This window comes from Sus scrofa, chromosome 7 (assembly GCF_054392235.1).
Source record: "Sus scrofa isolate SSC_HxYL_T2T_F1_AM1 chromosome 7, Sscrofa_HxYL_maternal_Yorkshire_Landrace_v2.0, whole genome shotgun sequence".
Taxonomy (NCBI): domain Eukaryota; kingdom Metazoa; phylum Chordata; class Mammalia; order Artiodactyla; family Suidae; genus Sus; species Sus scrofa.
The window spans coordinates 100,463,115-100,490,181 of NC_139389.1; the positions used below are offsets into that span (position 1 = coordinate 100,463,115).

A 27,067-nucleotide genomic window follows, 5' to 3' on the forward strand; every position below is an offset into this window, starting at 1 on the left:
CTCTACTGGCCTAAAAACAAAAAAACAAACCCTAAACCACCTTTTCTTACTAACTTTATGCTTTTCTATTTTTTCTGTCACCCCCCCCCTTTTGGTTTTACCCACAGCCCTACTGTTTCAATTTTGCTACTTTATTTTTCACTAAAATTACTCATCTGCTGTTACCAGTGACCTTCTGAATTGCCAAATGAAGACTTTTTAAAGTATTAATTTTTGCTTTTTAATTCTTCAGATTATACATGATGCATCTCTTTATTCTCCTTGCTTTTCCTTATAGTTTTATAATCCTCCTGGTTCTCTTTTCTGTTCTAGCATCTCTTCGTTCACAAGATCACCTTGTTTATTGAGTAGTTGCCTTATGCATTTTTCTTAATCTAGACTTTTTTCCTTGTAATTTTACCTGGTTTTTTGGCTTCAGTGACTGCCTCTTTTAGAAGGTTCCCATCCATATGGCAAGTACTTGAACTCCACTTTCTAGCTTTCTAAACTGTTTGTTATGCCATCAAGGTCAATATGCTCAAATCTGAATTTTCTCTCACCCCAAATGTATTTTTTATAACTTTCCTTTCTCTATTGTTGGCTTACCCCTCTCATTGCCCAAACTTGAACTCTAAGTTATCTTTGAATTCTCTATCAGATTCATTTGGTTGTCAAGCTGTGAACTTTGTTACTACAGTGTTTCTTCATTTTATCTGCTCTTTTCTAATTTCTTTTTTTACTATAGAAGTTCAGGTTCTCATTGCCACTAACATATAAATAATTATAATTTTGTAATTACTATGATGGAGAGGAGAAAGAGTCAGTTCTACTAGAATGTGATAGGTAGGAAAGGCTGTATTGAAAAGAAGTGCCATTTAAGCTTATCATCAGAGAGTAAGTAAGGGATATTCTGGGCAAGAAAACAAGAAAGACTTATTAGAAGTTTATTATATGTTGTCACCTCATCAGACTTGCTTTAATCCTTACCATAAGTGTTTTTCTTATTGGCATGTGCTATTATCTTTCTTCAGATGTTAAAGATAATTGAATGAAGAATGTAAAGCCAGAGAGACACAGCATAACATGTATCTTTTATTACCTAGCTTGAGTTAGTAGAGTATTAAAAATGTAACAGGGTGAAAAAAATGAGCAATATTTGCATTGAAGACTGATACTGAAGTCTGACTAAAATTTACATTAAAAGCTCTCTCTAAGGTTCCTGACATTTGGAATGTAAATCTTCAGTGGGCAGCTGTTTTCAGTCTACACTTGACCCTTGAACAATTCTGGTTGGAACTGTCTAGTTCTACTTATATCCGTTTATTTTTCAGTTGTAAATTCTACAATACTATAAGGTTTGTGGTTGATTGAGTCTGTGAATGTGGAGGAACTGCAGATACAGAGGGCCAACTATAAATCATACTCATATTAACTCCTGCGTGTTCTTCAAGGGTCAACTTATTTATATATGGCTCTATCTTTTATTTTTGCTTCTTGCCCCACATGTGTGTGAATGCCCAACAGTAGTGCTCAGAAATATCTTTATATTAATAGTCAGTAATACTGAAAGTTAACCAAAGGCTACATCAAGTAAAGAGGTTATCAACTATTTCTTTTTCCTGAGAGAAACAATGTTTTGTGCTTTTCAGAAGGGAAGCATTAAAAACCATAACAGTTTTAAAATGATTAAACCAAAAATTGACTTACTGGCTTTGTAAGTAGGAAGAACAGAAGTGGGAGCAGTCCAGGAATGACCATATCCAAGAATTTAAATGATGTCTTCAGGGTCCTCTCCATTTTCTACTTGACTTCTTTCTGTCTGTTGGTCTTATTATATACTTAGGTTAGAAGGCTTCAATCATGGCAGAGATGTATGGACTGAGACCACTGAGAACTTGTGTCCAAAGGAGGATCTGATGGGGCCCATCCTTGGATTAATCACTGTGGGGGAATTGCCATTGTCATTGTCATCAGAACCACATATTTCTCCAAAGAAGACATACAGATGGCCAACAGGAACATGAAAAAATGCCCAGCATTGCTAATTTTTAGAGAATTGCAAATCAAAACTACAATGAGGTATCACTTCACATCAGTCCAAACGACCATCATCAAAAAAATCTACAAATAATAATTGCTGGAGAGGGTATAGAGAAAAAGAAACCCCCCTACATTGTTGACGGGAATGTAATGTTGGTACAGTCACCATGGAGATTCCTTAAAAAACTAGAAAGGGTTGCCATTTGATCCTGCAATCCCACTCCTGGGCATATTATCTTGAGAAAACCAGAATTTGAAAAAATACATGCACCCCTATGTTCATGGCAGCTATTTACAGTAGCCAAGACATGGAAACTACCTAAATGTCTATTGACAGATGAATGGATAAAGATGTGGTATATACACTCACAATGGGATATTACCTAGCCATAAAAAGGATGAAATAATGCTATCTGAAGCAACATGGGTGGACTTAAAGATTATCATATAAGTAAAGTAAGCCTGACAGAGACAAATATCATGTGATAACACTTATGTACGGGATCTAAAAAAAAGGTACAAATGAACTTATTTACAAAACAGAGATAGACCCACAGACATAGAAAACGAATTTATGGTTACCAAAGGGGAAAGTGGGGGGAGGATAAATTAGGAGTTTGGAATTAACAGATATAGACTACTATATATAAAATAGATAACCAATAAGGAGCTACTGTATAGACAGGGTACTATACTCAGTATATTTTAATAACTTAAAAGGGAAAAGAATCTGAAAAGGATTATATGTAACTGAATCACTTTGCTGTACACTTGAAACTAATATAACATTGTAAATCATTTCATTTTGGTACTTCAGTTAACGAATAAAAGGACCACATAAATTGCAAGAGGGTCAGTTCTCCCAGGGATGAGAATACTATTAACTAGAGAAATGGAAGAAGGGATGTGAAGTGGGTAAAAACACTCTATAGTTGGTAGAGAGATGGAGGAAAGGAAGGGAATAGTAGACACAGGAAAGAGAAATACATACATAGGAGAGAGACGCAGGTAAAGGGAAGGGAACTGGTGTTGAGAATTTACTGTATGGTAAGCCTTGGGTTAAGCATTTTATGTTTTATCTCCACACCCCAACAGAAGCAGCTATATTACCACTAGAGTATAGCTGCTTCTAGAATGTAGGTTTAAAAAAGCTTTTCTTTCTGTTTTATTCTTTTTTTTTTTTTTTTTTCATTTGGCATATTTCCTTTGTTTTTCCGTGGCTAGAAAACTAAAAAAATTTTTAAAATTTACATGCAGTAAAACTCACATTTTGTGGTAAGATATTTCTGTGGGTTTTGATACATGCATAAAATATGTAACTGCTGCAAGGGCTGTTGTTGCACCTTTGTAGTAAGCCTCTCCTCTTTGTTTCCACCCCCCTGATAAACACTACTGTGTTCTTTATGGTAAACGTTTTGCTTTTTCTAGAATGTCATATAAATGGAATGCAGACTTTTGGATCAGCTCCTTTAAAAATGTATTTGAGATTGATTCATGTTGTTGCATGTGTTAATAGCTTGTTCCTTTTCATTGCTATATATGTATGTACCATAGATTGTCCATCCATTCATCTCTTGAGAAATGTTTTGGCTTCTGGTTTTTGGCAATTATAAATAAAGTGGCTATAAACATTTGAGAATAGTTTTTTGTATGGATGCAGTTTTCTTTTCATTTAGGTAAATACCTAGGAGAGGGATTGCTGCATTATGTGGTAGATGTATATTTAGTTTTATAAGAGACTGCTAAACTATTTTCTAAAGTGACTATACTCATTGTTGGTGGGAATACAAAAGTATGACAGTTCCAGTTGATCTACGTCCTTGTCAGCACTTGGTATTGTCAAGTTTTGTTTTATTTTTGATTTTAGTTCTTTTAGTAGGGTTATAGCATTGTGGTTTTAAATTCCATTTTCCTAATGACTCATGATACTGAGTGTATTCTCATGTGCTTGAAAATACCTTTTTTTAAAATATTCTTAGAATGCATATTTGCTTTTTATAAATGACTGCAGTTTTTTCCAAAATGGCACACTAAATGGCCTTGGAAAGGTTTTTGACTAGCGTTTAGGTTATAGTTGCTTCATCCCACAATCCATTGGACATCATTCATATTAAAAAAAAAAAAGCTCTCTGGAGTTGCGCAATGCAGCAGTCCTGCCTGTATCTTTATAGCCATTATCTAGAATTATTGGTGATTGGGTTCCTTGGAAAATTTGAGTACTATCAAATGATGCATTTAAAAATCATTTTTCAGTGTTTCCCTGAAATTAAATGTTGTCCAGGAACAGGTTCTGAAGAAATGCCCTACAGGCAGTATGTTTAATAGATCAGACTTGGGAGATGGAAAGACCTATTTCAGATACTCAACTTCTCCATTAACTGCATGAGTGACCTTGGGCATCTTATGTAGCCTCTCTGAAGCCATTTCTTTATCAACAAAAGAGGATTGATAATATCTCTCTTTGTGGATTTGGTAAGCATTATCAGTAATGCATGTAAAATACCTGACGCAGAGTAGACCTCCTCAAGTTGCAGCTGCTTTTACTTCTGTTTCTTACCACTACTTAGTGCCAAGAGTCATATTCAACAAAGGCTTTTTTTTTTTTCCCCTGTTTTTTTAGGGCTGTGCCTTCAGCATATGGGTGTTCCCAGGCTAGGGTTCTAATGGGAGTATAGCTGCTGTCCTACACCATATCACTGCAACGCCAGATCCACTGCATCTGTGACCTATACCACAGCTCATGGCAACACCAGATTCCCAACCCACTGAGTGAGGCCAGGGATCAAACCTGCGTCCTCATGGATGCGAGTTGGATTTGTTTCCATTGAGCCAGGATGGGAACTCCATATTCAATGAAGGCTAATTAAGGGTACCAGCAAGGCAGAGGAAAGAGAATTTGAAAAAAAAATCAAAAATACTTAATAATGGAGTTGCCGTCGTGGCGCAGTGGTTAACGAATCTGACTAGGAACCATGAGGTTGTGGGTTCGGTCCCTGCCCTTGCTCAGTGGGTTAAGGATCTGGCATTGCCGTGAGCTGTGGTGTAGGTTGCAGACGCAGCTCGGATCCCGCGTTGCTGTGGCTCTGGTGTAGGCTGGCAGCTACAGCTCCGATTGGACCCCTAGCCTGGGAACCTCCATACGCCGCGGGAGCGGCCCAAGAAATAGCAAAAAGACAAAAAAACAAAAAAAACCTTAATATTAAAAAAAAATTTTTGAAGTAGTAATTAAGAAATAAATAAGAGTTTTTTTGGACTAATCTTTGTTTATATTTCAGAGGGAGGATTATATTACTATATTTTCTCTACTTAGAGCCTTTAAAGATCTAAATTTGGTCTCACCACTACCACTGCCATCTGTACCACCGCCGCTGTATCATGCCTGTATTAAAGAAAGACTTTTAAATTTATAACTAGGAGTTCCCGTCGTGGTGCAGTGGTTAACGAATCCGACTAGGAACCATGAGGTTGCGGGTTCGGTCCCTGCCCTTGCTCAGTGGGTTAACGATCCGGCGTTGCCGTGAGCTGTAGTGTAGGTTGCAGACGCAGCTCGGATCCCGCGTTGCTGTGGCTCTGGTGTAGGCTGGCAGCTACAGCTCCGATTGGACCCCTAGCCTGGGAACCTCCATATGCCGCGAGAGCGGCCCAAGAAATAGCAACAACAACAACAACAACAACAACAAAAAAAGACAAAAAAAAATTTATAACTAATATTTAGGGACTTAGAAATGCACTTTACTTGTTTGAGACAAGAAGATATGTGACTGAATACTTGTTGGCATTATTAGTTCTGTCCAGGGAAGTGAGAATATTTGAGGTTCCAGGGAATTTTATCACATTTTTCTAGACTTTATAATTTCTTCTTGTGAGTCCATGGTGATTATAGTAAAATCTTTAAAACAGGAAGGCAGAACCAGGGAGATTAGTTTAGATCTGCTTTATGGATACATCGAGAGGTATAGAGATGAGTTTAAGTTGAGTTTCTGGACCTGGGAAGTAATTTAGAAAGCTTAACTGAAGAAGAGTGTTAGTGTGATTTTGTTTGTTTGGTTTTAAACTCTTTACCTTGGTATTTTTCATTTATTAGATATGTTGGTTTCTACTTCTGTATAGTAAGGAGGTTTTATAACTTTGAGTCAGACTATTTTGGCTCACTTTTGTTACTTCTCAAGTGGATTTTTGCTTTTTTTTTTTTGATAACAATATTGGAGGAGTAAGAAATAGCCGAAGAAATAGAATTAAAGGTCTTTCTTTTCCTCCATTTCTTCTCTCAGATAAGTAATACATTAGAATATTTCAGTCCAGTCGTTTTGTAGCTTGAGATCAGAAAAGAAAGGTGTGCATTTATATCTCCTGTCTTCATCTGCCTTTCTTGCCTTTGATCAACTATGTTTCAAGTTAACAAAACCTAGATATTTAGTGAGTACTATCTCCAGTTGCTGAACAACTAAAGTTTCTGAGGTTCTTTTGCAACTGGGTATATAACCTTGTGGAGAAGTTCTGATAAATGGTATAAGTGTGAAAGTGTGATATTTCCCAAAGTTTTATTTAAAGGGAGAGATGAACCGGCATCTTTTTCTCTCCAGCTTCTAACCTAGATCCTGAGGACAGGGGCTGTCCTCTAGGGATGATGAACTGGAGAATGAGAGGACACCATATGTCGATGACCTGGTAGAACAGCCCTAGATTGCGTTTTTTTTTTTTTTTTTTCAGATTATTTCATGTTAGGGAGAAGTAAACTTCTGTTTTGATTAAACTGTAGTTAATTTGTCCCCCTCTCCCCCCCATCATAAGGTACTCTCCTGCTTCCTTGTCTGTGGTTGAACTCTTGGTGCCACTTTGTTTTTCCACTGAAGTCTCTGCTTCTAACATTTTCCATATATTTTTTCACAGATACAGCATTGCAATTAGAGGTAGGTATATACGCTAGTTATATGAAATTTTAATTACTTTAAAGAAACTTCTCAGACAGGAATATAAAAGAATGTGTGAGTGCAGTTGCAGATACTTTACTTCCTACTGAAAAAGATAAAATTTCCAGAAAATACTGTGCAACCATTAAGTACCACCACCACCTCTCTCCCTTGTTCCCCAGTGGTGGTAGACGTAGATTAAGTTGGTTGATTGGCCACCAGCCGCTCCTCCAGTGATTATATCTGGATTATTGATACTACCCTCCCCCCTTCTTACCTTCCTCTTTTGGAGAACTCATCCTATCCCTACCCTACTCTTGTCACATGGTGTTAAGCTTATTACCATCAGAGTTCAAGGATGGTTGTGTGAGTCGGGGAAATAGTAGCTCTGTTCTGGGCTTTTGAAATTGCACCTAGCAAGGAAAGAAGCTGTAGGATGTGGAAAGGCTGGTTTAGGAGAATCATGCTAACACTTAGGTGCAGAAATAGAGATGGAAGGAAACAATCTAGTCTTTTCCTTAGGAAATGGACATGCTGCTTCATTTAGGCTAATTAGAATCTCTTTTCTAGTAACTTTTGATAACTTGCAACTGAGATGTAATTTCAAGTCTGTGTTGGGCACTTGAATTGGAGCATCAAATCAAGGTACAGAAATTTCTTTAAAGCTGTATTCCTAAATATAAATAAATACATTAAAAAAATTTAAAGGGTGATAGAAGCGATATTCTTTGTCACTTTGGAGAAAATTTTTACCTGGCACAAAATTTGTACTATCTCAATTACTCAAGCAAATTACTCATTTTATAAATTATAATATTTGATAGAGAAGAAAAGAAACTATAAGTTTTTCTTTAAGGATCTAGAGAATTTTAAAAGGAAAAGCACCCATACGCCTCCAAACAACAGTAGTAATAATAAAATGTGCACAAAAGCTCCTAGCACTAAAAACCATCATTTAAGTACTGTGAACTATAGTTCTTCTCTTGGATCTCTTTATAAATAGAATATGAACTTATTTTTATTTTAGGAACACTGTATAGGAAAGTTATGAACTGGTGGCTGTACTGGTCCTTTGCAGCGTGGGATGATAAATAATAGAATCTTATAAGAACTTAAAACATTTACTTTTTATATTCCTGGTATTGAAAATAATATCTTTTATGATTGATTTGATATTTATGTTTCTTTTCTTTTCTTTTTTTTTTTTTTTGTCTTTTTGCCATTTCTAGGGCCGCTCCCGCGGCATATGGAGATTCCCAGGCTAGGGGTCGAATCGGAGCTGTAGCCACCGGCCTACACCAGAGCCACAGCAACGCGCGCGGGATCCGAGCCGCGTCTGCAACCTACACCACAGCTCACGGCAACGCCAACGCCGGATTGTTAACCCACTGAGCAAGGGCGGGGACCGAACCCGCAACCTCATGGTTCCTAGTCGGATTCGTTAACCACTGCGCCACGACTGGAACTCCTATGTTTCTTTTCTAATGCAAAAAATATTTACTTTGTGGCAGAATCATCTGTGGTTTCTTAAGTAGCATCATATACTTCACTCTTCTAAATTAGAACTAGAGAGTTTTCCTAAAATTTTTGTTATAGAAAGAACAGTAGAGAGGCAAAGGAAAGAAGATTTGTAAAGAGTGATCAGAGTACTTTTGATAATTAAGCCACACTGGTTTAAATATAAATGGATGAAGAAATATCTAGATTGCTATGCAAAGAAAGAAGAAGGCAAATGAAGTCAGAGAAGTTATCTTGGTGAGTATCACCCAGAAGGGATGTTATTTCAAAAATATTTCAATTTCCCTCTTCTCCTGACACCACATTTTCTTTCCTGCTGCTCCTGGTGACACTTTTACTGTCTCAGAGGTCTATTTTCCTTTTTGATTAGGCAGTTTAGTAATTTGCTCCACAAATGTTTGTTGAGGAAGTACTGTAAGACAGGCACTGTATTAGGTCCCAATTGTGTCAACAGAAACTATATTGCTTGACAGGAGGATGCTTTAATCACTAGGTAGGGTTTTACTTTTTTTATTCATTCATTCTATTTATAATTTTAAACTTTAGAGATTATAATGAATCCCCAGGTAGCATCACCTGACCTTAACCACTATCCTCTGTTAGAAAACAAAATTCAGCTGAGTAAATTTGCAGATTTAATTGGCTTTATTTAGTGATTCATAAATTGGGCAGCAGTCCATCTAGCAAATAGAAAGGAGGTCTGAAGAGCTGAACAGAATGGGAGGCTTTTATAGGTTAAAGGGGACAGGGACAAGGAAAGAGTAGATTACCTCATCTTTCTTTGGGGAATGGAAGAGTTCTCTCAGACTGATTACCTCACTACTGCTGACCAGGAAATTCCAGATCGAAGATTACATTCCTGTGAGAGGTTGAAATTACGTTAGGTTAGCTATTAAGTCTAGTTTTGCTCAGATGGAGCTTAAGCACAAGTGACTCCATTTTGGGCCTGTTGTCTCTCTCTTTTTTTTAACACTTCTCTCAACACTTTTTTTGTTGATACATTTTCATGAAAATACCAGAAATCGTGCTATTTTATCTGTAAATACTTGAGGATGAAACAATTTTTTTTTGTAGTGTAACTACAATGCCATTATCATACCTAAAAACTTAACCATAATTCCTTAAAATTAATTAATTAATGCTCCCCAATTATGTACAAGTCAAGTGCCTGATTATGGACAAAAACTTTTTGCATTTGGTTAGTTTGAATCTGGATACTCACTGTAATTGGTTGTGCCACATCTATTTTCTTTCTTTCTTTTTTTTTTTTTTTTTCTTTTGCCTTTTTCTTGAGCTGCTCCTTTGGCACATGGAGGTTCCCAGGCTAGGGGTCTAATCGGAGCTATAGCTGCTGGCCTACGCCACAGCCACAGCAACGCAGGATCCGAGCCGTGTCTGTGACCCACACCACAGTTCACGGGAATGCCGGATCTTTAACCCACTGAGCAAGGCCAGGGATTGAACTCTCTACCTCATGGTTCCTAGTCGGATTCGTTAACCACTGCGCCACAACGGGAACTAATATTTTCTTTCTTTTAAACTGTTTCTTCCCCTCATTCTTTCCCCATGTTACTGACTTGTTAAACAGATAAAGTGATATTTTGGTGGTTTTGTTCTGATAGTATTTATTAGATTTGGAATAATTAGCACTTTGCTGCAACACATTTGATTTGTATTATTTCCCCTTGATAAAACCTAATGCATCCATCCAGAGTCCCTCTTGTTGGGAAAGACTTATTAACCTTCTCTGGTGATTTAAGGCCTTTATTTTCTTTTTAATATATTTTCTTTTTTTTTGTTTTTGTTTGTTTTGTTTTTCATTGCACCCACGGCATGTAGAAGTTCTCGGTCCAGGGCTTGAATGTGTCCCACAGCAGCGTCCTGAGCTTCAGCAGTAACAATGCCAGGTCCTTAACCTACTGAGCCACACAGGAACTCCATGCCTTTTTTTTCTTTTCTTTTAAACTCTTAGATTTTATAACATCTGTTTCTGCAATATAATTCATAAACATTAGACTTTATTAGGGCTATGAAGCACCAATGAAGGCAACAAGTGAGGTACCATGGTAAGAATTAGGAGAAAATTTTATCATAATCCAGCTATCTCTTTTTGTTGTAGATGAGAAGAACCCTTGACCTAAATGAGATTGAAGAGAATCTTCCTTACCTGTGCACCAGTTTATAACAGCAGAATCTAGTAATTATTTTAGACCTAAGGTAGCAGAACTAGAACTACATTTCAGAGTATAATCAAAACTACATCTACCATCTAAATAAAAGAGGAAAAAAATTAATAAGTGTAAGCAAGTTATACAGAAAGAAATATATTTTACACATATTTTAAGTGATTGATTTCACATTTAGATGGTATATTGGAAAAGTGGCAAGAAGTTTTTTACAAAGACAATGCTTTGGCAGGTAACTAATTTTCATTATAATTTTTGGAATTTATTTCCTTTCTTTCTTGATATATTGAGACCTATTATACAATAGGTGGTAGAGTTAGACATTGGAATTTTTGAAACATGGATGTCAGTTTAATTGTAGTTTATATTTCTGCACCTTAGAATATTTTCATATATTTGTAGAAAAATATATATGTTATTAATTTTTAAACAATTTGATGTCATTAATAATTAAACAGTTTGAGCCAAGCTTTGGCTCACAGTGAGATTTGTTTAGTGAGTAAAATTTTTTCAGTTTAAAAATGAGTATGGTATAGAGGGACATCCTACAAAATACCTAATTGTTGCTACTCAAAACTGTCATTAAAAACACAGAAAGTCTGAAAAACCGTCATAGCCAGGAGGATCCTAAAGAGATATAACAAATAAATATAATGTAGTATCCTAGCTAAGATCTGAGAACAGAAATACGGCATTAGGTAGTCTGGATAAATTGTGGGCTTTGTTAACAATAATATTTCAGTATTGGTTTATTAATTTTAACAAATGTACTATACTAATGTACCATTTTCTAATTAGGGAAAACTAAATTGGAAAGGTGGTATGTAGAAATTCTTTACTATCTTCTGGATTGTTCTCCAAATCTAAAACTGTTGTAAAAGAGAAAGACTATTTTTAAAAACGAGAAAGTATTTAGTTTTTAAAAATTATCGGAGTTTCTGTCCTGGCTTAGTGGTACCAAACCCGACTAGTATCCATGAGGATGTGGGTTCAATACCTAGCCTTGCTCAGTGGGTTAGGGATCTGGCATTGCCCTGAGCTTTGGTGTAGGTCATAGATGCGGCTTGGATCTGGCATTGCTGTGGCTGTGAGGTAGGCCGGCAGCTGTAGCACCGATTCAACCCCTAGCCTGGGAACTTCTATCTGCTGCAGTGTGGCCCTAAAAGGAGAAAAAATAAAAAATAAAAATTATGAATAGTATAAACTGCTTGAGGACAAGGTCATTTGCCTTATTAATATTTGTGTACATAAAGTCTAGCATAGTGCCTCACACAAAACAAGCACTCAGTGAATGTTTGTTGTGTGACACCATTACGCTTAGGTTATTTTGTGAAGGGAGCTTCTGGAAAGATAAGAAGCAGAAAGTTGAAAAAGAAGCTGTTCAGGAGTTCCCGTCGTGGCGCAGTGGTTAACGAATCTGACTAGGAACCATGAGGTTGCGGGTTCGATCCCTGCCCTTGCTCAGTGGGTTAAGGATCCGGCGTTGCCGTGAGCTGTGGTGTAGGTTGCAGACACGGCTCGGATCCCGCGTTGCTGTGGCTCTGGCGTCGGCCGGTGGCTACAGCTCCGATTCAACCCCTAGCCTGGGAACCTCCATATGCCGCGGGAGCGGCCCAAGAAATAGCAACAACAACAACAACAACAACAACAAAGACAAAAAGATAAAAAAAAAAAAAAAAAGAAGCTGTTCACGGAGTTCCCGTCGTGGCGCAGTGGTTAACGAATCCAACTAGGAACCATGAGGTTGAGGGTTCGATCCCTGCCCTTGCTCAGTGGGTCAAGGTTCCGGCGTTGCCGTGAGCTGTGGTGTAGGTCGCAGACGTGGCTCAGATCCTGCGTTGCTATGGCTCTGGCATAGGCTGGCAGCTGCAGCTCCAATTTGACCCCTAGCCCGGGAACCTCCATATGCCGCAGGAGTGGCCCAAGAAATGGCAAAAAGACAAAAAAAAAAAAAAAAAAAAAGAAGCTGTTCACTTGTCTCAGTTTTTATGAAAAAGCTACCAAAAATTTATTTGAGTTGAATGTGATTTGAATACATTCATACCGAATGAATTTAAAATGCTTGCATAAATTTCTATTATTCCTTTGAGGCCAGTTTGAAATCTTCAGCGTGTAAATGAATCTGAAAAGACATCAGGTTTAGTTTAGTTTAGTTTATAAAATTATTTCTTTCCATTAATAGGTTGAGGTTAATTAGTAAATATAGTGCTTTCACAAGAAAAATTAAATGTAATATTAAAAAAAACCCTCCTGAGTATATATATAGGGAAGTGCAAATTAAAACCACAAAGAGATACCACTACATTCTTTTTAAATGGCAAAACAAACAAAACTTTAATACTAAGCTGACAAGGATTTGGAACAAATGGAACTTCATGCATTGATGATGGGAATGCAAAATTGTACAGCTACTTTGGATAATAGTTTGACAGTTTCTTATAAAGTTAAACATACACTTATTGACTCAGAAATCTCACAACTAGGTATTTGCCCAAGAGAAGTGGTATTATATTCCATTAAAAACTAGTACATTGTAGCAGCTCTATTCATAATTGTCAAAAACTGGAAACAACCCAAATGTTAATGTGTGAATAGATACATCATGAAAAGAAATACTATTTAGTAGTAAAAAGGAACCAATTGTTGACATATGCAGCAACTTAGATGAATCTTAAAGGTGTGCTTGGTGAAAGAAGCCAGTTTCTTCAGCAATTTAGGAATTTATATGACATTCCTGAAAAATACAGAACTGTAGTGATGAACAGATCACTGGCTCCCAGGGTAAACCCTGAAAAGGAGCAAATGAAAAGAGAGTGTGACTATAGAGAGATCACATGAGGGAGTTTTTTTGGTGTCATGGAAATATTCTATATTCTGAGTATGGTAGTGGTTACACAAATTTATGCATGTGTTGAAAGTTATAGAACTATGTTCACCCATTCCCTCTTCCCCCCCAAAGTCAACTTTATGTTAATTTAAAAAGTAAAACTGAAGATATTAATATATATAAATTAAATATTTTTCTGTTTTACAGGGCATTTGGTCTAAGCCCTGGCTAAAACTCTTAAGTACTAGTTGATGTTTTCTGTATTAGATTTTTATTTTTATAAAATTTCTTTTAAAATTGAAATATAGTTGATTTGCACTGTTGTGTTTATATACACACACACACACAACTATTATTGTGGTCTGCCCTCCAGTTATGCATGATACATTTGGAAAGTTACCCTTGCTTTTTTTTTTGGTCAAGAACATATGCCCTCCAGAATCAGTCTGCTTTTGTTCATTTCCCTGTGCCTTCAGATATTGGCGTTGTTTATATTTTGTCAAGTTTTATAATTGTTGTCTAGAGGTGGATTGTTCTGGACAAGGTTTTTCTGCTATAATGACACGGAACTTCCCTACTCTCCCATTTAAAAAAATGCGGTCTCATTGATTTAAAATTATTTAATGTTTTAAACCCATTTAAGATAACTTATCTTCTTTTTTTTTTTGTCTTTTTAGGGCCGCACCCGTGGCATATAGAAGTACCCAGGCTAGGGGTGGAATTGGAACTATAGCTGCTGGCCTACACCACAGCCACAGTAACGCCAGAACCAAGCTGTGTCTAAAACCTACACCATAGCTCACGACAACATGGCAACACCAGATCCTTAACCTACTGAGTAAGGCCAGAGATCCAGGGATCAGACCTGTGCCCTCATGGATTCTAGTCAGGTTCGTTTCCACTGAGCCCATGATGGGAACTCCAAGATAACTTCTTTTTGATGTTCAGATTTGGCTAGTGGGTAGTGGGAGCCCCTTAAAGCTTGTGTGTGTGTGTGTGTTTGTGTTCTATGTGTCTTTTTGATGGGCCTTTATTGGTCTTTGAACTCTTTTCTGTCAGGCATAAAATTATGTCCCAGGTTCGCTTAATATATTTTCTGCTTTAGATTTAAACAAAATTTAGATACTACTATCTGAGTGCCAGGTTTATTTTTTTATCCTTTTCTTTCTTTCTTTCTTTCTTTCTTTTTTTTTTTTTTTTGTCTTATTGTCTTTTAGGGCCACACTTGTGACATATGGAGGTTCCCAGGCTAGGGTTCGAATCAGAGCTGTAGCTGTGGGCCTATGCTACAGTCTCAGCAATGTGGGATCCATGTCTGTGCCACAATGGGAACTCCCTAACTCATATAAATTTAACATCTTTTTTGGATGGAAAAAAATTCCCTGGTGGCTCAGCTGGTTAAGGATCTGGCATTGTTACTGCCGTGGCTATGGTCACTGCTTTGCCATGGGTTTGTGTGCTGTGAGTGCAGCCAGAAACAAAAAACAAATAACAAAAAAAAAAAAAGAACTTATTTTGGGGCTTTTGTCTTTCTTCTGGATTTAATTTAATTTTTTTTTTTTTTTTTTTTTTTTTTTTGCTTTTCAGGGCCACACCCACGGCATATGGAGGTTTCCAAACTAGGGGTTGAATCAGAACTCTAGCTACAGGCCTATGCCACGGTCATAGCAACGCCAGATCCAAGCCACGTCTGCGATCTACACCATAGCTCACAGAAATGCCAGATCCTTAACCCACTGAGCAAGGCCAGGGATCAAACCTGAGTCCTTATGGATGCTAGTCAGATTCGTTAACCCCTGAGCCATGACGGGAACTCCCTAGTTTTATTTTTGAATATGTAAAACATTCATTTAGTGCAAAAATCAAAACTTTTATTAATACATACTTAGATAAATCTTGCTTCCACCCTTATCTTCTTGACCCTTTTCCTTCCTTGCCTTTTAAAAGTAACTATTTTTATTAACTTTTGATATTTCTTAGTGTTGCATTAAAAAAAATAAAATACAATGTCTTTTTTTTTTTTTTTAAGCTGGCATACCTTGAATTTGTTCTGTTCTGTACCTTGTTTTATTTACATCGTAGTATATTCTGGGGAGTAATATATGCATAGAGATCTTCCTCATTCTTTTTTACAGCTGAATAATATTCACTGTGTTAATGTATCATTGTTTAATCATTGAGACCCATTGGGGTAGTTCTAATTTTTTCTGTTGCAAATGCTGTTCAAGGAATAACCTTCCATTATGTTTATGAAAGCGTATCTTTAGGATGGCCGAAGAGTAGAGGAATTGTGGGATCACAATTTCACAATGGGAACTCCCTAACTCATTTCTGTGTGGTAGAAATGTAATGATGGAAGTGTAAAGTCATATGTGGCTGCTACTAGAAAACTTAAATTACATATTGAAAGGTTAAAAATAGGAGTTCCAGTTGTGGCTCAGTGGTTAACAAATCCAACTAGGAACCATGAGGTTGCAGGTTTGATCCCTGGCCTTGCTCAGTGGGTTAAGGATCTGGTGTTGCCATGAGCTGTAGTGTAGGTCTCAGATGTGGCTCCAATCCCACATTGTCATGGCTGTGGTGTAGGCTGGCAGCTACAGCTCTGATTGGACTCCTACCTGGAAACTTCCATATGCCTCGAGTGCGGCCCTAGAAAAGACAAAAAAAAGGCTAAATAAATATCGTTTCAATCAATTATATATCCAAATATTATCACATATATTCAAATATTATCATTTTAATACTCAACATAAGTATTATCATTGACATGTGGTCAGTATACTAATTATTAATGAGATATTTTAATTCTTTTTTTTATAAAGTCTTTAAAATCTTATGTGTATTTTATACATACAGCGCATCTGAATTTGGACTGACCACAATTCAAGTACAAAGTAGTGATCAGTAGCCACATATTTTCTCACAGTTTGTTTTTTGCCTTTACTTGTAATTTTTAGTGGTTTGGTCATGCATATTTAAAAAAATACTTTAAAAAGTTTTCATTGTTGAATGTATCAATTAAAAATGATATCTTTTGCCTTTGGATTCTGAGTCACTGCTAGACTTGTCTCATTCCAGGTTTTACTTGAAATCATTCTGTTTTCTTCTGGGACTTTCATGGCTTTAATTTTGGTATTTTGATTTTTGACCCATTTGGAATTTTCTTTTTCATTTCATCGAAAAATTTTTTAATAGAAACATTCTTTTAACTTTCAGGAGGATGGGGTTTTTGCTTTTCATATATAGTTTTATTGTGTTATGAGTAGCAAATATACTTTGTGTTATTTCTACTCTGTGGAACTTATTGAGACTTTCTTTATGACCTTTTATATGATCAATTTTTGTGAACAGCCCACATCCACTTGAAAAGAGATTTTTTTTTTTCTATTGGAGTACAGAGTTTGTTATAGTAAGTTCAGTATAATGTAATAATCAACCTATTGCTTACATTTCTTATGCCTTTTATAGCTTCACCTACTATTCTGTTTCTATTAATTTCTTCTTGCATCTACTGTAGACTTTTGTTTTACCAAACCCTTATGACTGTGCTCTTTGGTGCATAGATATTCATAACAAATCCTCATTGTTAATTTGTCCTTTAGCATAAAAAAAGCCCTACTTTTTTAGGTGCTTCTGGGGCATGATTTATACCTTGTCAGTTATTAGGATCATAACCTCTTCTTTCTTTTTTATTGTTTTTGCCCATTATACCATTGTTTATACCTTTTTCTTTTTAATATTTCTTAATTACTTTGTTTCAGGTGTTCCATGTATATAGCATATAATTGGGTCTTAGTTCATTCACCAGTCAGAAATCTTTTTCCTCTTGGTAGAGGAGTTAAGCTCTTTGTGTTTATTATTTACACTGATATCTTGATCTTAGTTCTGACTGCTCCCACACAGTCTTTGGAAGTTCCTAGGCCAGGGATCCAACGCATGCCACAGCAGAGACCCAAACTGCTGCAGTGGCAATGCTGGATCCTTAACTTGCTGCGCTGCAAGAGAACTCCTAATTCTTTTTTTTTTCTTTTACTATCCTGTGTTTTCTAATCCTGAGTTTACTCAGGGTGTACCAAGAACCAGCAGATCCACTGTAATCTGATGGTTTAATGGCTGCAAAATCTTTGTCTACTGATTGCAGTATTTTAATTCTTATTTGTGTATTGTGAAAGTTCATAGAGCAGAGAGCCTTCCATGTGGGACTCCAGCAAACCACAGGGCTTCAAAATTTTGTCAGGTGGTACTGCTTTGTCCATAGGACTAGAGAAATAACTCAGTACTTAAAATACCACCACAAAGAACTGGCACAAGCTCACTCAAGCATCTTTTTTTTTTTTTTTTTTTTTTTTTTGCTTTTCAGGGCCGCGTGCAGGACATATGGAAGTTCCCAGGCTGGGGGTTGAATCGGAGCTACAACCGCCGGCCTACACCACAGCCACAGCAATGCAGGATCCAAACCGAGTCTGCAACCTGCAATACAGATCCCCAGCCCACTGAGCGAAGCCAGAGATGGAACCTGCATCTTCATGGATACTAGTCAGATTTGTTTCTGCTGAGCCATGACTGAAACTCCCATTCCAGCATCTTGAAGGGAAAAAAAGAATATAGTATAAAGTTCACCTACAGATAAGACCCACACCAGAAAGTATTTCTTTTTTTATAATTTTTTTTCAAGATATTGAGTAGAGTTCCCTGTGCTCTAAGTAGGTACTTGTTATTTATCTATGTTATTTTTTAAAAATTAAAAATTATAGTTGATTTACAAATATTGGGCCAATTTCTACTGTATAGCATAGTCACCCAGTCATACATGTATATACATGGAAAGTATTTCTTTTACAAAGTATTCCTTTTAGCATTTTCTTCCCAAATAATAGGAAAAACAAAAACAAAAACAAAACCGAACACACTTCTCAGCAAAAAAGCAAAACAAAATAGCAAGATTGGTATTACCAGAAAAAGACAGATGTCTAGAGTAAGGCTTAAGAAAACACAAAAAGCAACATAACAAGCCTGTCTTTAATACCTTTCCTCTATCCCCTGGAGTGGGTGCACCATTCCTGGAGGTACTGCAATACAAGGTCAGTGCATGGAGTGGTCAGAGCAGGCTCCTGTTCCAACTCCCTGCTCTGAAAATCTATTTAGTGTATTGTCCTTGGATAGAGGACAAATCAGATAGTAAACTGGTAAGAACAGATATTACACTTGATCTTAGTCAAAAGACCAAGAAGCGATCTAGTTCTGACAATTCTGTATTTGCTATTTGTATTCTATGTACTATAAGTCTTTCATTGTGTTTTGTGTTTCCATTGCTCTTTTGAGGAATTTTGCTTTGAAATTTTTTCTTGATATTCAGTATATTTATCTAAATAAAGTATGGAATTTCATTTAATTCATATTGTTTAAATTATTGTGATAAATGTACAATGCAAGATGTTTACAATAGGGGCATCTGGGTAGCAGTATGTGGAACACTATATTATTATTGCAATTTTTCTGTAATCTATTCTAAAATTTTAAAAAATTGCTTTTAATATTGTGGTGCTGAAGGTGTCCTGGGTTGGTTTTGGAAAGTAAATTTTATGTGAGTGTATTGCTAAACTTGATGAATATAAACTGTATTTGTCAGTTTCCAGTAACTCTGGGAGGTGTAATCATTGTGTATTTGATGGTAAAGAGTTACAGGAAAACATCTTTGTTTCACAGTAGTGAACCAAAAATAAGTTTTTGGGCTAGAGAGATTTTTGGTTTTGAACAAAAGGTTAAAATTTTGCTTCTAGAATTCATTACTCAAATCATGTATTGTATAGATGAATTATTTAGAATGTTGTTGGGAAAGAGGACATGTTTGATAATAAAAAGTAGTATGTTTCAATTGAAATATAACCTGAAGAATTTTCATGGCTCCTAGAAGGTATAGTTCAGGCTTTCAATCCCAGAATTTTGGAGCTAGAAAAGATTGTTAGGTCATAAGACTCTGGTTTGTTGATTTTAGCTCTTTATCTAATCCAGTAAGGGAAGGGCTAGCTAGAAGGTTGTAGCAAGAAGACCAATTATTATGAGCTATAGACCAGGAGAGCTAGAGCCGGAAACCATAAAAATGCCAGAAGATTTTTGGGCTCTGGTGATGGGGGCTGAGATGATAAGATAATGAAAGCTTCTGCCATGACTGAGTGGACTCTACAACCGGTAGAAGGGAGGACAGAGTAAAGGAGGCTATGGAGCCACCACAAAACTTGTTCGTCACGAGGGCCATTTGTTCTGTTCCCTAGAACATTCCATTACTTGCCAACTAAGATTTAGAGTAATCATTGATAATAAAATAAAATTCACTTGACAACTGCAAAATAGTTTTATTTTGTAAAGTACTTTCACAAATATGCTGTTTGATTCTTTCAATATCCTTCTGAGATGGGTAGAAGGGATCTTGGTGAGCCGAAAATATTAAATACTAATGAGTGTCAAAGCAGTTTGCTAGAAACTACTAAAAGATTAAAGATGAATAGACATAGTCTATTGACTTTATAATGTCATCAGAACTTAAATATTTACCTAGGCCAAAATATGGACAAAATTTTAAATGGGTCCTATTAGCTGGTAAGAAAATAGATGAAATTAAAGTTGATTCAGTACTAATTTATGTTGACTATGTAGGCAACTTCTGAATAGGAGGGGGAGTAGAGAGGGTTTCTCTTAGTTCTAACTTTGCTTCTTATTTTAGTTCAAAGTTATGTTATTTGCTCACCAATAAATGTGAGTTTAACAGTTTTATGATAAAGAATTCATTTTTGTTGAAATAGTGGGCAAAAGAGTCTTTCAGTTTTTTAATTTTTCGTGTTAATTATAAGTTAATCACAAATACTTTCCATAGTGATTTCTATTTGCCAATATAAAAAATGCTAGAAAGAGCAACTTCCTGTGATGCACCGTGTTCATTGGCATATTAATTAATGCTACAGAAAGGAGAAGGAAAGAGACACAATATAATCAGTATGCTCTTCTTTGGGGCTCATTTTTTTTTTTTAAATCTCTATTTGTTTTCTCTCTCAGGGTTCTCCCATAGCTAAAAAATGTTGAGATCTAATCTTATTGCTCTTCAAATATAAGCCAGCAGGAGCATGCCCCATACTATACACAAGTTGACAAATTTCTAGTAGTAAAATTATTCGTGGCAAACAGCCTCTTGTCCTTCCTCCAACCCTTCCACACTTCAATATGATAGTCTTATCTATATAACATTACCTCCCAGTTTGGAGTACCTCAGTGTTTGAAGTCCAGTTTTGGGGTCCTTAGAATGCTGTTGGGATCACAGGTGCTATTAAGACTCTATACCTCCTGAGTTATATTTAGATTTTTAATTTAAATGTGTTCACAGCCTTCACTACCTACAAGTAAACACAAACAGAACCTCTCTTCTCTTTCTTAAAAATGACCAGTTTTATCCCGAACAGAATTTCTTTTTGTCATCTTTTAAACATATATTTTTCCCATTAATTTAGTTTTTTCTTCATTTCATATGTACTGGGGTGTGTGTGTGTGTAGTTTTCTTTTATTAGAACAGGGTTTCTTTAAAGATGACAATCAATGGGCCATGTGCTCTCCCTGCCACCCCAAGTTCAGTTTAGCTCACAGACTTTTGTCTTCTAACAATATGGATAAAATGATTAACTCTGTGTTCAGCAGCAGAGATGGAAAATAAAACCTATGATTCCTAATCCCCTTTTTTGCTTTTCTTTCCTTAAAAATCTTCTAATGGGAATTCCCGTTATGGTGCAGCAGAAACAAATCCAACTAGGAACCATGAGGTTTTGGGTTGGATCCCTGGCCTTGCTCAGTGGGTTAAGGATCTGGTGTTGCTGTGAGCTGTGGTGTAGGTCGAAGATGCGGCTCGGAACTGGCGTTGCTGTGGCTGTGGCTTTGGTGTAGGCAGGCAACTATAGATCCAGTTAGACCCCTAGTCAGGAAATTTCCATATGCCAGGGTGTGGCCCTAAAAAGCAAAAAAAGAAAATCTATTAGATTTTTTTTTTCCCACTGTACAGCAAGGGGATCAAGTTATCCTTACATGCATACATTACAATTACATTTTTTTTCCCCACCCTTTGTTCTGTTGCAACATGAGTATCTAGACAAAGTTCTCAATGTTATTCAGCAGGATCTCCTTGTATATCTATTCTAAGTTGGTCTGATAAGCCCAAGCTCCCCATCCCTCCCACTCCCTCCCCCTCCCATCAGGCAGCCACAAGTCTCTTCTCCAAGTCCATGATTTTCTTTTCTGAGGAGATGTTCATTTGTGCTGGATATTAGATTCCAGTTATAAGTGATATCATATGGTATTTGTCTTTGTCTTTCTGGCTCATTTCACTCAGTATGAGATTCTCTAGTTCCATCCATGTTGCTGCAAATGGCATTATGTCATTCTTTTTTATGGCTGAGTAGTATTCCATTGTGTATATATACCACATCTTCCGAATCCAATCATCTGTTGATGGACATTTGGGTTGTTTCCACGTCCTGGCTATTGTGAATAGTGCTGCAATGAACATGCGGGTGCATGTGACTCTTGGGCATATATCTGGACAAAACTTCCAATAGATTTTTCTTCCTTATCAATTGGTCCCTTATTCTGGGACTAATTTAGCTGTGCTGAGGTCTCTGCTTTTTGTCCAGAGTATAGAAGGTCTCCCTCTTCTGGTTAGGTGCAACTCAGGTATCCTTAGCTCTGTATGAACCTTGAATTATTCATTTTTTTGCTCCCCAGCAGTTTTTTTTTTTTTTTCCTTTGCCTCATGGAATTTCACCCTAAGTAAGGACAAATTAGTATTAAGTTTTAAGACTCAAATGAAGATGCCTGGAGCTTAATTCTGCATTACTCCCTCCTCCCTGGTACATTATTTCAGTAATTCCTGCCACCTGTACCCTCTGAACTCTGATCTTTGTCTTTTCAATTTAATGAGACTCTTGTGCTCTGCTATGACTCTCCCTGCCCGCACTAATGTCTCTTAGCAGAAAGCCAACATGCTCATAGTCTTATCTAGCTTGTTTCCTTCTCAGAGATGCGGATCTACACTGATTGTCCTGTGTCTCGAAAATGTTGTGTTATATGTTTTGTTTAGTTTTGCAGTTGTTTACTGTCTGAAGAGAAACCTGCTGCCTGTTACTCCGTAATGGCTAGAAGCATAAAATCCCATAATACTGGATTATTGTGGGAGGTTGGTCAAGACTTTTGGGTGAATTTTAGGAAAAAATCACAATGTGTCTTGGCTGATTTTGTGGTTAATGGCCATTTAGGAATTGCATGTTTATAGTACCTGGGATTACTTGACTTGGCAGTGGTTTGTCCTTTTCAACAAGATCTGTCAGATGAGATAATGTAAATAGTAAGGCACTATACAAATGTGCTTATTTTTGGTTTAGAATAATTTATGGAATGGTTTTTATAGGCTGTTCTGTCTCAATAAATTTCTGATGCTTGGAATTTAAAATGAAAATAGTTGGATATCTTTGAGGAGTTAGATTTGGTGATAATACTTCTGTATTACTTTTGATCACCAGAATTTGGTTTCAGTAGGCTTTGATGTCCTTTGAAGAAAGACTGCTTCTCATAATTAATAAAAATGTCAATCTAATTCATGTTGTGACATGAGTCAGAACTGGCAAAAGGACCTATTTCCATAGAGTATATTGTGTCTTTATGTTATTCTTGGGTTTTTCTACTCAGTGAATGTACTATTCAGTACATATGTACATACTCAGTGATCATCTGAGTGTGAATCTTTTAATGGAGACCATTTCACTTGTCCGTCAGTCATAATGATTACTTTCTATGTGTCGAGCATGTTAATAGATGATGGAGAAGCAGTGGCAAAAGAAGTAGGAAATAGGGTTGCTGATCAGAAGACTACATGAGGTGACCCAGATATAAAGGCAGCAAAATATTTTAGCAAAGATTAATGGAGTATAGAATGATCATATCAGCTCTCTGAGAGGAATGGAGGGGCTGGATTTTGAGAAAGTTGATGGATGTGCCTTGATTGACAAAGAGGATAAGGGAGGAAAAAGTCCCTTTTCTAAAAAGAAGGAATGGTATTTTGCAGGGTGACAGCTGAGAATGACAAAATTGTTTGGTGGAAAGTAAGCAAATTTAATTTTGTGTAGAATGTAGTCAAATTAGGTTGTAGAGTTAATTGAGGTGTGGGGATATAGAAGATGTTGAGCACTGGTCTGAAAAGAAAGACATTTCTGATTGCCCTATAAGTTAAGAAGTAGACAAAATTAAAGAATTTCATGTTCACAGAGTATGTTTTATAGGTTCCAACTTATTTTAAGATGAATTTTGAAGCAAATTAAGACACTGAGTATTACTGTATTTGAATATAATTTGCAAAATGAAAACCTGTTCCTTATTGGGATTTGAAAGGCACAGCTTGCAGAATAAATGAAAATACAAAAGTTTTACATGTTATGACTGGCTACATAAGGGGAGAAAAGAGGATTTTTAAAGAGGTATGGGAGTTCCCGTTGTGACTCCGTGGTTAACAAACCTGACTAGCATCCACGAGGACGTGGGTTCGATCCCCCTGGCCTCACTCAGTGGGTTAAGTATCCGGCGTTGCCGTGAGCTATGGTGTAGGTCGCAGACGTGGCTTGGATCCTGAGTTGCTGTGGCTGTGGTGTAGGCCAGCAGCTACAGCTCTGATTCGACCCTAGCCAGGGAACCTCCATATGCTGTGGGCGTGGCCCTAAAAAGACCAAAATAAATAAATAAATAAATAAATAAAAGGTAAGGGCTGAAATTTATATATTTTTCTTTTGTTCCAGATTGCTGCTTTTGCTAAGAGAGTACCTATGACCCTGATGGTGTTTCCACTCAAGATAAAGAGCTCTGTTGCCTTTATTGATTAACTGAAGAAATTCAGGTTAGTACATTTTGTGGATAGCACTTTTCTGTCCCAGTATATGTTAATATTTTGAGAAATGGATAATTTTGTATTTAAAGTTACATGTGTATGTACCAGTGAAGTAGAAAGGCCATTTCAATCTAAACTCTATTGAAATATGTATCTACCACGCTATCTGCTGTGTACAATCTGCAGTGCATAAAATGGAAAGTATTTTTCTTCCTATTTAATAGTTATTTACTTTTAAGTAGGGGGCTAGACCAAGTTCCCTTGTGGCTCAGTAGGTGAAGGATCTGGCATTATCACTATGGTGGCTCTGGTTGAAACTGTGGTGAGGGTTTGATCCCTGGCCTTGGAACTTGTGCATGCTACAGATGTGGCCAAAAAATAAGTAAATAAAGTAAGAGGCTAGATAAAACAAGTTGTGGCTGAATATGGTACATTGTACTTTTGGCATCATTGTGTGCCATAATTTGGTGCTGAAAATAAACAACTCATCTTAAAATTTTTTTTAATTTTTATAGCTTATTTTTAAAGTTTTCATTCTTGCTTGATTTCTATCATACATTCAACTATTTATTTATTTACTTATTTTTCCTCTCTGTGAGTTTTGACAAGTGTATACTCATACCATAATCTTCGAATCTCACCCATGTTGTCTTTTGGGGTCAACCTCTCTCTCTACCTCAGTCCCTAGCGACTGCAGGTCTGTTTTTTGTCCCTATAGTTTACTTCTCCCCAATATATAATTTAAATGGAATCATTTAATATGTAGCTTTTAAAATCTGGCTTCTTGAACTTAGTATGATGCATTTGGATTCATTCATGTTGTATGTACCAGTAGTTTGTTCTTTTTTATTGCTGAATAGTGTTCTGTTGTATGGATGTACCACAGTTAATTTATCCATTCACCATCTGATGGACATTTGGGGAGTTTCTTGTTTTTGATAATTATTACAGTCATGCTTTTTTCTTCTCTTTACCTTGTGATAAAATACACTTAAAATTTACCTTCTTAACCATTTTTAAGTGTATGGTTCAGTGATGTTAAATACATTCACATTGTGTAGCTGTCACCACCATTCATCCCCATAACTTTTCATCTTGTAAAACTGAAACTCTGTACCCATTAAACAGTAACTCTCCATTCTCTGCTCCCCCCAGCCGCTGGCAACCATCATGATACTTTCTGTCTTTATGATTTTGACTACTTTAAATACTTTATATGAGTGGAATTATACAATATTTGTCTTTTTGGGACTGGCTTATTTCACTTAGCATGACATGCTCAAGGTTCATCCATTTATAGCATATAGCAGAATTTCCTTCCCTTTTAAGGTTAAATAAAATTTCATTGTGTGTATATACCGCATTTTACTTACTCACTTATCAGTTGATGGATAGTTGGGTTGCTTCTGTGTTTTAGCTGCTATGAATAAGGCAACTATTAACATTTGTATACACATCTCTTCAAGATCTTGCTTTTATTCTTTTGGGTATATACTCAAGAATTGAAACTGCTGGCTCATATAATTCTATTTTTAGTTTTTTTTTTTTTTTTTTGTCTTTTGTCTTTTTTTTTTTTGTTGTTGTCGTTGCTATTTCTTGGGCCGCTCCTGCGGCATATGGAGGTTCCCAGGCTAGGGGTTGAATCGGAGCTGTAGCCACCGGCCGACGCCAGAGCCACAGCAACGCGGGATCCGAGCCGCGTCTGCAACCTACACCACAGCTCACGGCAACGCCGGATCGTTAACCCACTGAGCAAGGGCAGGGACCGAACCCGCAACCTCATGGTTCCTAGTCAGATTCGTTAACCACTGCGCCACGACGGGAACTCCTATTTTTAGTTTTTTTAGAAAACACCTTACTGTTTTCCACAGGAGCTGTGGCATTTTACATTTTCAGTAGTGTGCAAGGGTTCCAATTTCTCCACTTCCTTACCAACACTTATATTTTCTGTGTTTTTTTTGAAAGTAGTGATCTTAAAATGTATGTGTACACACACACACACATATATATATGACTGGCTCACTTGCTGTACAGCCAAAATTGGCACAACATTGTAAATAAACTATACTTTAAAAAGAAAAATAAGTAAAAAACAAAAAATGAGAGTAACCATCTTAATGTGTGTGAGGTGTTATGTCATTGCAGTTTTTATTTGCATTTCCCTAATGTTTGGTGATGTTGAACATCTTTTCATGTGCTTATTGGTCATTTATATATCTTTGGAAAAATGTCTTTTCAAGTGCTTTTTCCAATTTTGAGTCATATTCTTTGGTATCTTGTTGAATTTTAGGAGTTCTCACATGTTCTGGATATTAATCCCTTATCAGGTATATGACTTACAAGTATTTTCTCCTATTCTGTGGATTGCCTTTACACTTAGTGGATAGTATCTTATGATGCACAAAACTTTTTAATTTTCATCGTCAGGTTTTTCTGTTTCTCACTTTTTTTTAACCTGTGCCTTTGGTGTCCCCCATTCAAGAAATCATTGCTAAATTCAGTGTCATGGCACTTTTGTCCTATGTGTCTCCTAAGAGTTTTATTACTTTAGGGCTTACATTTAGGTACTTGATCCATTTTTAGTTAATTTTTGTATATGATATTAGGTGAGGATTCAACTTCATTCTTTGGCATGTGGATATCTAGTTTTCCCAGCAGCATTTGTTCAAAAGATTATTCTTTTTTCCCATTGAATGAT

At 36.6% G+C, this 27,067-nt stretch overlaps 1 protein-coding gene and 1 non-coding gene across 7 annotated transcripts in view; one reads left to right on the forward strand and one right to left on the reverse strand.

Annotated features, from left to right (window-relative positions):
• Positions 1 to 27,067, forward strand: part of FUT8 (fucosyltransferase 8) — a 288,757-nt gene that overhangs the window by 11,291 nt on the left and 250,399 nt on the right. For 4 of the 6 annotated variants that reach the window (XR_014809102.1, XR_014809103.1, XM_005666321.4 and 1 more), the window contains exon 2: positions 24,281 to 24,378. The gene's annotated coding sequence lies outside the window, so the exon portion shown is untranslated. Of the gene's footprint in view, positions 1 to 24,242; positions 24,415 to 27,067 lie in introns of all 6 variants that reach the window. The other 2 variants (XM_084966726.1, XM_084966727.1) reach the window with 2 other exon arrangements.
• LOC146401805 (U2 spliceosomal RNA) lies at positions 18,505 to 18,695 on the reverse strand. The gene has a single exon (XR_014811548.1). It is a non-coding gene; the product is annotated as a U2 spliceosomal RNA (small nuclear RNA).